This window comes from Oryctolagus cuniculus, chromosome 12, assembly GCF_964237555.1.
Source record: "Oryctolagus cuniculus chromosome 12, mOryCun1.1, whole genome shotgun sequence".
In the NCBI taxonomy this organism is placed as follows: Eukaryota; Metazoa; Chordata; class Mammalia; order Lagomorpha; family Leporidae; genus Oryctolagus; species Oryctolagus cuniculus.
Window position 1 is genome coordinate 43,234,796 of NC_091443.1, and position 14,122 is coordinate 43,248,917.

General features: G+C 43.7%; 1 protein-coding gene across 4 annotated transcripts in view; it reads right to left on the reverse strand.

The window, feature by feature from the left end:
• The window catches only part of AKAP6 (A-kinase anchoring protein 6), a 618,005-nt gene that overhangs the window by 578,985 nt on the left and 24,898 nt on the right, over positions 1-14,122 (reverse strand). For 3 of the 4 annotated variants that reach the window (XM_051822154.2, XM_051822151.2, XM_051822152.2), the window contains exon 2: positions 7,029-7,222. The exons of the other annotated variant lie outside the window; for it this stretch is intronic. The gene's annotated coding sequence lies outside the window, so the exon portion shown is untranslated. The remainder of the gene's footprint in view (positions 1-7,028; positions 7,223-14,122) is intronic. 4 annotated transcript variants of the gene reach the window in all.

The window sequence follows — 14,122 nt, forward strand, 5'->3', positions numbered from 1 at the left end:
AAGGGTGCAATACAAAGGGAGAGCTGAAGATCTGCAAGCTAAAGGTCTTCAAGACTCAGGCAGATCTGTGGACATACATAACAGTATTTATGATGAACTGCTGGGTGTGCCTAATTAGTCTTCAGTCACCACCAGAAAAGAAAATTTTGTTTAAACATCCAAGTGGCCACACCGTCAGACAACATTAGCTATAGTGGGGCAGCCAGGAAACACTTGGGTGTGGGGTTTGTCCCTGCTTTTCACAATCATCTTTCCTGGTATGTATGTCTAGGACTCTGGGAATGAAAGCTTTATATACAAACAAATGAATCGCAGTCTCTTTCAGCCCCCAGCTTGGCTATCTGCACAAAGCTTCCAGGCTGCAGAGGAGTGTCTGGGCCTTGGTTAACCCTTTCTGTGAAAGAGCAGTGGACCCACATGGCAGCGAAAGCACTCTTACATCAAAAGGCCTTTACAAATTCATCAATAAATCATTGTCACAAAGGAATCATTTTCTTAGGCTTGTGGATGTTTCAAGATGAGTTTAAAAAGAAAAAAAAAAAAGATCTGTGTTTAAAAAATTCTCTGAATGAAACGTTCACCTACCAGAGGAACATTAAACATTCCCACGCAGAGAAGAACGGATCTGCACCATGGGAAATAAGTCTGGTATTAATCCAAGAAGAAACAGGACTGCTCACCCCTCCTCCCCCCAACAAGCTAGGGTTTCACACCCTTTGTTGGTGTGATTTGGGTATTCCTCACAAATGTTAATGAGCAACAACCACTAATGCTAATGATCAGAACTCTGGCCCCAAAAGCAACCCGCCCCAACTAAACTTGAAGAGAAAGCTACTCAGGGACTCAGCCACAGGTGCCATTCTAGGGCAAATCTTATACTGAATGGTTTCCTTTTTTCCCTTCACACTAGCCCTAAAATGGACAGGATCAGAGCCATAGCTGCATCATACTTGCAAATAAAATGTAAGGAATTTCCTCTCCCAGGTTTTTGGCAGCTTCTACACTGGCACTTCCACAGAGCTCTAAAGACAAAGATGAATATGCTATACTTAATAAGAGTGTCAAGGGACCTTTCAAGAAAGTGGCTCTCAATAGAATTTCTGCCCTCACATACTCAGAAGATACACACCATCAACTGCCCACTGCAGTTGCATAGCTGGGGCCCACACTAACCTGGGAAGCAGACCAAGATGGCAGAAGAGGAACTCAACTCTGATCGGTAAAATTTTGTGCAATTATTGGGCTCTGCCAATTTAACAAACTTTATTCTTCAGCTCTTACAGGATTCCTACCTAAGTGAATTAATATTATTCAAGAATGTTAAAATAACAGCATACTGGGGGGTGGGATAGGGGAGGAGTAATTTGAAAAAGTCAATCTGAAAAAGCAAGTATGCTCTGAAAAAAGAGATACTCCCCCTGCCCCCAGGGTCACTGAGAATCACTGGAGTAAACATGATCATATGCCAGAGTACACAGGTGTGTAACACCAATACAATCACAGTTTAAGGCCCTGATAAAAGATAAGTGAATATTTCCAAAGTGTGGAGGGTTGCCCCAGGGCCTTTGGTGCCCTGGGAAAACCCCCTAAGCTACAAGCTGTACAAACTCTCCAGGTCCACCCATAAATGTAAATTACCTTCCTGGGAAAACCTGTTGGACCATGGAAAAACTCATCCTAAGAAAAGACTGAAGATTACACTATGTTGCAGCAGTCAGCCTCTGGCTGTCCTGCGTGTTCTTCTGCAGCACTTTCTAATTCTGCTCACTCTGACGGCTCTGGTGAATTATCTCACCACCCACACCACTGGCCTCCAGTTGGTCACTACCCACAAGAAGTTCAATTCTGAAGTTGTACCCTTTAAAAGGCAAACCCTTTTAGAACTACTGATATCCTGAAAACATCATCTGTAAAATACTGATTGGTTTGAAAAATGACGGCACAGAACAAGCTTTAGTTTAACATGATCAGTTACATTATTTTAAAAAACTGTTTTAGGCCGGCGCCGCGGCTCAACAGGCTAATCCTTCGCCTTGCGGCGCCGGCACACCGGGTTCTAGTCCCAGTTGGGGCGCCAGATTCTGTCCCGGTTGCCCCTCTTCCAGGCCAGCTCTCTGCTATGGCCAGGGAGTGCAGTGGAGGATGGCCCAAGTGCTTGGGCCCTGCACCCCATGGGAGACCAGGAGAAGCACCTGGCTCCCGCCTTCGGATCAGCTCAGTGCGCCGGCCGTGGCGGCCATTGGAGGAAGAACCAACGGCAAAGGAAGACCTTTCTTTCTGTCTCTCTCTCTCACTGTCCACTCTGCCTGTCAAAAAATTTAAAAAAAAAACTGTTTTATAGGGGCAGGCTTTGTGGTACAGCAAGTTAAGCCACCACTTATGACTCTGGCATCCCACATCAGAGCACTGTTTTGAATCCCAGCCATTCGGCTTCCAATCCAATCTCCTGCTACTGTGCCTAGGAAGGCAGTGGATGATGGCCCATGTACTCTGGTCCCTGCTACCCCTATGGGAGACCTTGATGGGGTTTCTGAATACAGGCTTCAGCCTGGATTAGCCCTGGTTATTGTGGGCTACCTGGAGAATAAATCAGAGAATGGAAGATCCACCCTTCCTTCTTTCCTTCCTTAGATCCTTCCTTCTTTCCTTCCTTAGATCCTTCCTTCCTTCCTTCCCTAGATCCTTCCTTCCTTCCTTCTCTAGATCCTTCCTTCCTTCCTTCTCTAGATCCTTCCTTCCTTCTCTAGATCCTTCCTTCCTTCCTTCTCTAGATCCTTCCTTCCTTCCCTCCTTCCCTCCTTCCCTCTCTGGCTCTCACTTTGTCACTCTGCCTTTTGAATAAATAAATCTTTTTTCAAAAAATTTCTTTACATTCAATGCATGTAATTTCCTAATCCAACAGTGAAAATTAAAATCCAACCATAACTCTCAAGTTTGTTTGCCCAGCAGATCCACCTGGAATGACTAAAATCCTTCACCCCCAACACCATCCCAATGGATTGTCATTTTCAATCATCTAGGAGTAGGACTTAGCCATCAGTACATTTTTAAACTCCTCAGGTACAAGGCCAGGTGGAAAACAATCTCTGATTACATCCAGGCCAACCACCTGAACATAACTGTTTTCTTTAAACTTCCTCCTATCTGAATATTATGCAAAATGAAGTCAAACAAGGATTTGTTTTTCCTATTTGGATATAGTGAAAAATAAAACTAATCATAAAGAACTTTGCGGTAATAAAAAAAAAGGAAGTGGTTACTTTGATCTTGATATTTGAAACCAACTGGAATTGCTGAAATGAAGTCACAATATTTTAATGAAATGGTGAATTACATAACAAACGTGTTCCAAATCAGTAATTTTAAAAAATATTTATGAATGTATTTATATGAAAAGCAGAATGACAGAAACACAAAGATCTTCCATCGGCTGGCTTACTTCACAAATGCCTGTTAAAGTCCAGAATAGGTCAGGCCGAAGCCAGGAGCCAAGAACTCCATCCAGGTCTCCCACATGGGTGGCAAGGGCCCAAATACTTGGGCCTTCATCTGTAACCTCCTGGGCACATTAGCAGGGAGCTGGATCAGCAGCAGAGATGGAAGCCAAAACCAGGCACTCCAATATGGGATATGAGAGTCCAAAGGGTCAGTTTAACCCTCTGTGCCACAGTACCCACCCCTGAAAATCTGTAATTTTGAAGTGGAGGTATATTACATCTCCTTACCAAAGAACTGACAGCATTGTGGAACTTAGCATTAAATTCAAACAAAGAAGTGGGACAGAAAGAGAAGTTGAAAACGTTGGACCATGAAAAATGTGAACAGATTCAGATGATGGTAGAGGAACGGTCACCCGAATACAAAGTCATTCATGCGTAGGCCTGCCTGCCTCCTCTTTGCTCTTTATTCCCCTTCCCTACCTGGTGGGGATGGGCCTTAGTGGGATTCCTGACTGAGCCCACCCCTGAAGTCCCCTCTGCCCTGAATGGTGGAAAGCAGTCAGCCCCTCAACCATTGGCAGAGGTTAGAAGGGAACCTAGACCTCCTGGGACAAGAACATGCTTCAAGACCAAATCAGGTCTCAGGAGTGAGAACAGACTGATCCCCTAGAAATCAGCACTCCCTGAGCCCCCGTGGAGCTTCAGAACAAGAGCCAAGTTTCACCTGAGATACACAAACTCCACACTGGGAATTTCACCTTCTCCGAGAACAAGAATCACTGGCAGAGGACGGTGCATCTCCACTCACCCACACCTGCAGCATCACCATGACAGTAACACAGCTGCTACACAAGGACAAAACACAAGCAACACCTTACATAACCAGAGATACGCAGAGAAGTGACAGGTATGGACCTGTGTTGGAATTTCACACGGGCAAAAGTCTCCAGCTCCTTTCAAATGTATTTAGAGTGACCTAATTTGGTCAGGATTTTGGTGACACAGCTTAGCAACCAACACAAAGTAACTTCCTTATTCCTTCCCTCAATGCACCTGTAATCCCTGATTCAACTCTTCTCTCACCGTTTCCCAGTTAGGGCTCAGGCTTTTAGTTTTCTAACTGGGACCTGGGCTACTGCAATGAATCCTTATGTAGACACCCTCAAACTCCTGCTTCTGAGAGACTGAAACAGCCTTCCAATAGCCACCAGGTATCAGGCCCACCCTATGTTCTAGGTTCTGAGCTCAGTTTCATTTACACAACAATTTAGAATGCAGGCCTATTTTCCCAACTTTACAGAGAAGGAAACTGGGGTACAGAGAAACCAAATAACTTTGGTCACATAATAAATCAGTAAGCAATAGAGCAGGCTTTGAATTCAAGTTTGTCTGATCTGAAGCCCATACTCTTTAAAATAATAGTCGGTGCTTTGATAGCATTATGTGCGAGGCACTGCTCTAAACATTCTTCAGATAATTACTTAAACTAAATGCTTACAAAAACCCTGAGAGAAGCATTATTTTTCCCCACTGCCATTATACAGATGCAAAAACTGATGAGCACAGAGGTTTACCAACTCTTTTGAAATTACAAAGCTCATAACCGGCAGTACCAGGATTCAAATTCAGAAAATCTGATTTCAGCATCCATTTAGATTGTAAACATTACACACACTACTCCTTTCTCTCTAATTTACTTCTTTCTATATTCAATTCTTCATTCAAGAACTGCTTATATCATGATGGGCACCTAACATCTTACCAGATTTACATAATGGAAACCAGTATGTGATGGATTTCTTCCCTCAGAAAGCAGCAACCTAGATGGGCAAAAATCAATTAAGTGATATAAGGCAGCTAGCTACCAGGAGACTAGTGCTGTGGTGCAGTGGGCCAAGCCACCACCAGCAATGCTGGCATCCCATATTGTAGTGCTGGTTCAAGACCCAGCTTCTGCACATCCAATCCAGTTCCCTAGTGCACCTGCAAAAGCAGCAGAAAATGGCCTAAGTACTTGGGCTTCTCCCACCCTAATGGGACCCCCTGTTGGAGTTCCAGGCTCCTGGCTTCTGCCTGGCCCAGCTTGTGCTATTGTGGCCATTTGGGAAGTGAACCAGCAAATGTAAAAATCTCTTTCTCTATCACTCTTTGTGTTATTCTGACTTTCAATTAAAAAAAAAAAAAAAAAGAGCAGTTAGCAGATTGTGAGGCCAGGCAACGCACCCCTGGGGCAGCAGCATGACTCAAGCACTGAGACAGAGAGGAGGACCCGCCTGTGGTGAACGTGAGCTCCAGACAGTGGGAATAACGCGCAGGAGAAGGGCAAAGTGAACGGCGCTGGGATCAAGGGAGGCAACTCCTGTCACATCAGACTCTGTACTGCTTTGTTCTGTTTGTATTGTTTTATCTTTCTGCAGGTCTGTGAGGCATTCTCGTTTAAAAGATAGAGAAAATAAGGTATAGAAAGTTCAGCAATTCATCCAAGGTTACACAACAACAAAATGTCTGTCTCCAACACTCTTTCTCTTAACCTATAGCCCCTACACCCAGGTAAACACAAACTGATGAGACTGGGCTATCATCAAGGACTGGCAAGGCCAGGCAGAATCTACTGAATATGACTTGTAGGCCACTGAACAAGCAATTAGGGCTCTTCGCCTTCCTTCCAGTGCCCCCACCTTTTTTTTTGACAGGCAGAGTGGACAGTGAGAGAGAGAAAGGTCTTCCTTTTCTGTTGGTTCACCCCTCAATGGCCGCTGTGGCTGGCGTGCTGCAGCTACGCACCGCGCGGATCCAAAGCCAGGAGCCAGGTGCTTCCTCCTGGTCTCCCATGCAGGTGCAGGGCCCAAAGACTTGGGCCATCCTCCACTGCACTCTCGGGGCCACAGCAGAGAGCTGGACTGGAAAAGGGGCAACCGGGACAGAATCCGGCACCCCAACCGGGACTAGAACCCAGGGTACCTGTGCCGCAGGCAGAGAATTAGCCTATTGAGCCACGGCACCAGCCAGTAGGTATATTTTCAACATTGAGCCTCTTCCTATGGTGTTCCCCCCGCAAGCAAGCTTTCTCTCTGCCCAATCACATATAGAAGCTTTCCTGGTCCAAATACAGCACAACCCTCTTGAGGCAGCCCAGTTTACCAGGGAAGGGACTGGCTAAAGGTAAGTGCTAGTCTTGGTGGAGACACAGGCTAGGTGTGGGGGACCTCAAGGATCCCCTAATCCAGACTTCTGTGTTAGGAGGGAATAACAGGCTGAGAGAGTAGAGTGAGTCACTCAAGGCTACACATAAAAAAAAAAAAAAAAAAAAAAAAAACAACTTGACCTCCATAGAAGTGCTTTGGCAAGCAAAGATCTGAATTCCTGTGACAGCTTGGAGAGGAGGTAACTAAGGATCTGCCTTCCCACAGAGTCTGTCTTTAGACTCCAACGCCGCAGCAACTAAAAAGAGCAAATGTTTTCTTAGCAAGGTTCGAGCTTGACTCAAATTTTGTGTTAAGAAGGACATGGAGGCGGAGGGGCATCTAGACGTGAATCATCAGCTCTGAAACAGCAACCTGGGAAGTGGGATGCTTCGGGAAAACGCACCTTCTCGAGACCTTGAGTTCTCTTCCCTCTGCAGTCAAAGCAGACCCTGATGTTACGGCACCCACTTACAGTCTCTGATAGCACGCCTGTGACAGCACCCACTGCCTGTAACAGGAAGACGGATGTCGTGATGTTTCTGCCTTTGTACTCCGAGGTGGCTTGAAGTAGTGAACCTAGTCACAGCAAAGGACAATCTGTGATCAGAGAGTAAAAGGAGCACCCATTACTTCACTGTCAGAATGTTTAAGATGTATATCAAGGTCATTACTCATCAAACTTTCCCTCTGGGAACATTGCTCTTTCTAAGGCCAAAGGACTGTGCTCTGCCTTCCATTAATATTTCCTGTCACTCTTCAGTTCCATTTTCACCAATCATCACATTAGACCATAGCCAAAAGACATAACTGTTTTTAAAATGTACTTACCTTAATGTGCTCAGAGTATTTATAGGTCAGCTTCCCTGCTGGCTACTATTAGTGTGGCTGTACAGTCTATAAAGAGGATTTCTCCTCTTTAGCTTTTGGTAAAATCTTCAGAGGGAGCAGAACCTAAATGTGTTTAAATAGACTTATGACTTTGGGCTATGTTATTCACATGGTCATTGCTAGATATGCCTCCCCTACCCCCCAACCTAGACTTATTCACCAGAAGTAATTTGAGATATTTGAGAACCTAGAGACTTAATGACATAAAGGTGAGCAAACTGGGACAACCGCTCACTCTCAAACTCTCGTCCTCTCTCACCTCCCTATATTTCCCTCCTACCTCTCTAATCACTCATGGTTAGGTTTCTTTATGCATCCCTCTCTACCAAGACTTTTCTTTTTAAAAAAAGATTTATTAATTTACTTGAAAGTCAGCTACAGAAGGGGAGGGAGAGGGAGAGAGAGAAAGAGATTTTGGTTTCCTGCCACACACATGGGAGACCTGGGTGGAGTTTCTGGCTCCTGATTTTGACCCAGCCCAGCCGTATCTGTTGCAGACATTTGGGGAATGAAAAGGTGTCCTCTCTTCCTCTCTGTCACTCTACCTTTTAAATAAAAATAGATAAATAAATCTTCAAATGCCTTAACTGATTGAAGACCTTGTATAACTTGGCTTCATGTATACCACTTCAGCCTCATCTCTCATCAGAATTCCTTCACATTGCATTTTCCAGCCACATTGAATCTCTTTCAGAATCTCAAATGTACTTTCTCTCTTGCCTCCCGGCCTTCCTAGAATCACAGAACTGTAGAAAAAAGAGACTGGAAAATACCAAAATCACATCTTTCCACCAACTCCCTTCTTATCTTCAGAAAACTCAATCCCATTTATTTATTGCATGTCTGCCAAAGGCAAAAATACTACAGACACATAATGAGTAAGGCACACAATCCAGTCCATGCCATGCCTATGGTGTCTGAAATCTCATTGCTTTCCTTAAACCTCAGTTTAAAACTTGACATTCCTGAGTGGGATCAGTTAGCCTAGTTAAGAGCCATATGTTCCACATTGGAGTGCCTGAGCTCAATTCCCAGCTTGGGCTCCTAGTCTACTTCCCTACTAATGTGTACACTAGGAGGTGGTGGTGATGGCTCAAGCAACTGGGTTCCTGTCATACTCATTGGGGACCTGGACTATGTTGCTGGCTCCTACCTCTGGCCCCAGCCCAACCCTGGCCATTGCAGGCATTTGGAGAATGAACCGAACCGACAGATGGGAGCATTTACTCCAACTTTGTTTCTCCCTCTCTCACTCCCTCTTAAATAAGTTTCTTCTAAAAATTTAAGTCCCTGAAATGCAGCTCTCTTCTTCCAACTTAAGTTCAAGCCTAAGAACCTACCTGTCCCTGACGATACAGTTTTACCAGAATGTTTCATCCTCTTCTCTGCCAATTCACAGCCCACACATCTCCTCCCAATCTCTACACCTCAAGGAAGCTTTCCATCATAGCCCTACCTGGTTGTTCACACTTAGATCTGAAAACTTAAGTTTCTGTTGGCTTTCTAAGCTGTTGCTTAGGGCACTACAGTTGGCACCAATCACCAGGGAGTCTCAGACCAAAAACCCTACATTTAGTAGTAGCTATGTATAGTGTTGCATCAGTCAGGGTTGGCTAGGATTTTGAAGTTTAAAATTATAGGGCCCAGAAGGGAAGTAGAGGGAAGATCCTTCCAGAAGAAATTTAATAGCAAGCATTTCTGGTTTGCTCCTGGGCATATACAGGGCAAAATGATGGAGCTGGGCAAAAACACTTATCTGCAATTGAAAAGCTCTATTCTGTATCTTCTTATTCAAGGAATGTGGCTTCCTAATGGAGATATGAATCTTGGTGGGAGTTTTCCTTCTGTAGATGACTGGAAGGCTTGGTGTTATTATAATTGCAAAAAACCATCCACTTGGAGTTGATGAGTTATAAAGTAGTCTTCCATACACAGTGACTGGAGGCAGGCTTTGTGCATGGATACTACATGCCTACATGGAGTTAGCCCTGTTTGACACTTTTTTGCCTACCAAATTCATGGCTTCTATTACATAAATGATGGATAGTACCTAAAATTTCTTACCACCCATCACTGAATAAGAGGAAGTCTTCTTTCCCAACAGAGAAAGCGGCTAGAACACATTCTGTACACCTCTGTTCTTCAAACTTATTTGAACTTTCCTAATAACTGAACCTTCTTCATCTGTTTGTAATGGCCCATCCCCACACCACCAGCCATATCAATGAATCAGAAATATGGATTGTTCAAGCACAACAAAAACAGAATTCATAGCAACTAGAGTTTTATGCAGAGGTAGTAATGAAGCATAATAATCCCTGTTGACCAGAAGCCCAATTACTACTAATAAAGAAAAGAAATGCAAAAGTGTCAAACAGGGTAGAAAGCACACAGCTAGGTTCAAATACTGAATTAGGGACAGTGCTGTGGCATAGAGGGTAAAGCCACTGCCTGCAGTGTCAGCATTCCATATGGCTCCATTTCAAGTCCCAGCTGCTCCACTTCTGATTCAGCTCTGCTATGGCTTAGGAAAGCAGTAGAAGATGGGCCAAGTCCTTGGGCCCCTGCACCCGAGTGGGAGACCTGACAGAAGCTCCTGGCTTCGGATCAGCTCAGTGCCGGCTGTTGCAGCCATTTGGGGAGTGAACCAGCAGATGGAAGATCTTTCTCTCTGCTTCTGCCTCTCTGTAACTCTGCCTTCCAAATAAGTAAATCAATCTTTAAAAAAAATACTAAATCACTAGAAATAGGATCAAGTGGCCATTTGTCTTATATCTTATGCCTGTTTTGCTTTGATTTCCCCAATGGAGCACATACTAGCCTAATATTATTTCAAAGTCTACTGAGGATTTTAGATGCTCCTCCTAAGGCAGGCTCTGGGCTCTAGCTGAATGTTTATGAGTCTAAGACACCTTTTCTTCTATCTATTTCAAAATGGGTTTGTATATATATATATATATATATATTAGGTAGAAAGACCAATAAGCCCGAGAGTAAAATGATTGGATATAACACCAACCCCATGTTTTACCCACAACCCTAGAGGACTAAAGATTCTGTGACCAAGATAGCAAAAGCTCCCCATAAAACTGCCTGCAGAGGGGCTGGCGCTGTGGCACAGCAGGTTAAAGCCCTGGCCTGAAGCGCTGGCATCCCATATGGGCATCAGTTCTAGTCCTGGTTGCTCCTCTTCCGACCCAGCTCTCTGCTATGGTCTGGGAAAGCAGTAGAGGATGTCCCAAGTCCTTGGGCCCCTGCACCCACGTGGGAGACCTGGAAGAAGCTCCTGGCTTCAGATTGGCGCAGCTCTGGCCATCGTGGCCATCTGGGGAGTGAATCAGCAGATGGAAGACCTCTCTCTCTTTCTCTACCTCTCTCTGTAACTCTGTCTTTCAAATAAATAAAATTAATTTTTTTTAAAAAAAAAAAGAATGCATGCAGAGTGACTTCCATATTTTCCTCACCTCTGGTATGGTCTTATTATTGCTCAAAGCACATTTGAGTGATAACACTCAAGTTGATACATTGCATTCCATCTAGGAACCTTTCAGTGAGTGTTTCTGTATAAAGCAAGCATCAAATAAGGGAACTATTAGATTTGTAGACTAAAGATATTTGAGTTTGGAAAACATTTATCAATTATCTTCTATTTGGAAAACAACAGACTTAGCACTAGGGTTAGGGTGGTCTTCAAAGACGACAGAGACACAAGAACCTTACCCTCAAACTTACACAGAGGGAAAAGGACAATGAAATAAATAAATACAAAAGGAGGACAAAGTCCAGCTGTCTAGGGTTGAGATTTCTGAAAGAGAACCAAATTTGGAACTCCACCATCAACACCTTTTAAATATTGTTAATTCTTCCTAAGCAAAATCTTTTAATATCTGCCAAAGAGAGATACTATAATAAACAGAATATGTGCCTTGGAGAAAGCTGTACTGTTTTACTATTTTCTGAGCAGAGGCTCTGAGATCTACTTTCTTTTTTTATTAGAAAGGCAGAGTTACAGAGAGGAGAGGGAGACAGACTGACATGAGAGAGAGAGAGAGAGATACCCATCTTCCATCTGCTGCTTCACTCCCTAAATGGTCACAACAGCCAGGGCTGAGCCAGGCTGAAGCAGGGAGCTTCATCTAGGTCTCCCACATGGGTGCAGGGATCCAAATACTTGGGTCAATCTGCTGCTGCTTTCCCAGGTGCATTAGCATGGAGCTAGACCAGAAGTAGAGCAGCCAGGGCTGGAACAGGTGCCCTTATGAGATGCCAGCATCACAAGCCGTGGTTCAATCCACTATGCCATAATGCCAGCCCCAAGACCTACTTTCTAATCCAGTTGGTTTTGATATGGATGATTTGGTTAAAAAGATAGTAAACTAGCCAACAGATCAAAAGGATCAGAACGGCCCACTGAGGCAAGATCACAATCCATCTACCAGCAGATACTTAGATTCTACAGCAGACTGGCAGGCATACAGATTTACTGATCCAGGAAGATGTCACCATAACCATGTGCTCCAAGGCCCTGTCACTATTTTGCACCCTGGGAAGACAGTAATTGTGGTCCTAGCAGGAAAGTCTGAAAAAAAAAAAAAAATCAACTGCAGGGCTTCCCAGTACACTGTATCAAAAAAAAAAAAAAAAAAAAAAAAAAAGCCTTTGCTGATATGTAGAGCATTCAAGAAACTCAGGATTCTGAAAATCCTCAGCCAGACCCACTTCAGCTTGAATGTAATTCTTGACTCAGGCTTAGCTCTGAAAGATATCAAACTCAAAGAAAGAAGGTCTGAGAAAAAAACATGACTTATTCTATGTGGAGGATAAAGAATGAAACGTATAACAGATGGAATGGGGAAGGGCAAAGGGCTTAATAAGATTCACTACAGGATTAGGCATTCATTTGATTAAAACCAGCCTATGCAGGGCAGAAGCAGAACAAAACCACATTGCTCTGACTCATCATGCTTCAGGCTGTGCAGCCACCACCATGTGGGCAAGGCCAGGTGGAATCTATTTACACACAAGCACTGTTAAGGAACTTCACAACTGGTGAACTGGACTGTGAAAGTTTTGCCTTACTCTTCAGTGTTGAGAAAAGTCTAGGGCAAAGAAAAAACAATTCATCTAGGATAAAAGAAAAGGGTGGGGTGGGGGGTCAGCTTCACATCCTCAATGTAGTGCCAGACACATCATTGCTTAATAACTTAACTCAATGTTTTGAGTAAGAGAAGATTCTAACTTCTTAGTTACACCCATACTGTCTGGGACAATGTATAGGTATAGTCTGGGACCATATCAGAGCACTTCAACAAGTCTATGGAATAATGCAATTAAAAGTTTATTCTTTTAATTGCAAAGAAATGCTGAAATACATGCATAGTTTTTTTCATAATAAATGTTTCCATGAACTTTTTGAAGACTCCTCTACTCCTCCAAAGTTTTTGTGCCAAGATAAACTTTTTTTTTTTTTTTTTTTTGAGAGGCAGAGTGGACAGTGAGAGAGAGAGACAGAGAGAAAGGTCTTCCTTTGCCATTGGTTCACCCTCCAATGGCCGCCGCGGCCGGCGCACCGCACTGATCCGATGGCAGGAGCCAGGTACTTATCCTGGTCTCCTATGGGATGTAGGGCCCAAGCACTTGGGCCATCCTCCACTGCACTCCCTGGCCACAGCAGAGAGCTGGCCTGGAAGAGGGGCAACCGGGAAAGAATCAGGCGCCCCGACTGGAACTAGAACCCGGTGTGCCGGCACCACAAGGTGGAGGATTAGCCTAGTGAGCCACGGCGCCAGCCCGAGATAAACTTTCAATTCCTTTTTTCCATGAATTTTGTTGAAGTATGCTCATGTGTTCAGATATGCCTGACAGTCTCATAACTTTGTCTCAGCATAATCAGTAGTACCCCCTTCCATTTGCAAAAGGCTATCAGCTTGGACCACAAACTGTTCTTAGGTATTGTCTATCACCAAAATGAATCATTTTGCATCGATTAGATTTTCACAATACATGTTGTCCTTTACTCTTCCTGTCAAAGCACTCCTCGGTCCTCACACAGCCTGTCTTCTGTGGGCTTTATGAAGTGCTTTCCTCTCTGGTCTCCGTTATTTCCTCTATCTCTGTCTTTCCCACAAATGTCCTGGCTCTATCACTGGGGAAAGGGAACACCAATCAGCTTCTCTATAGCCTATCAGTCTTGACTATTAGTAGTCATTCAGAGTTGCACAGAGACACCACATACGACACCACATTTCCTTAAGATTCACTATTTTTAATAGTACAACTTCAAAATGCCACTGTGCTAACAGTCTGTCTTTCCTCCAACTTACCAAATACTCCTCACATAAAAATAAGTGATGAAGAGAGGGAAAGAAAGAGAGGAAGAAAACTATTTCCTATAAATAAATGAACAAAGTTTGAAGGAGGTCATAAATGGGGACAAGGAAATAAAACTTTTAGTCTTATAAATTTTTCTCACCAAAAAGAAAGATCCAAATTATATGCTTGCTTTTTAAGTAAGCACACTGATTCATTCCTTATATCTATTTCCATTTATTTAGCATAGAGTTTACACCAGCAGGATTCAAGAACAAATTCTACTTTGTTCAAGATAAA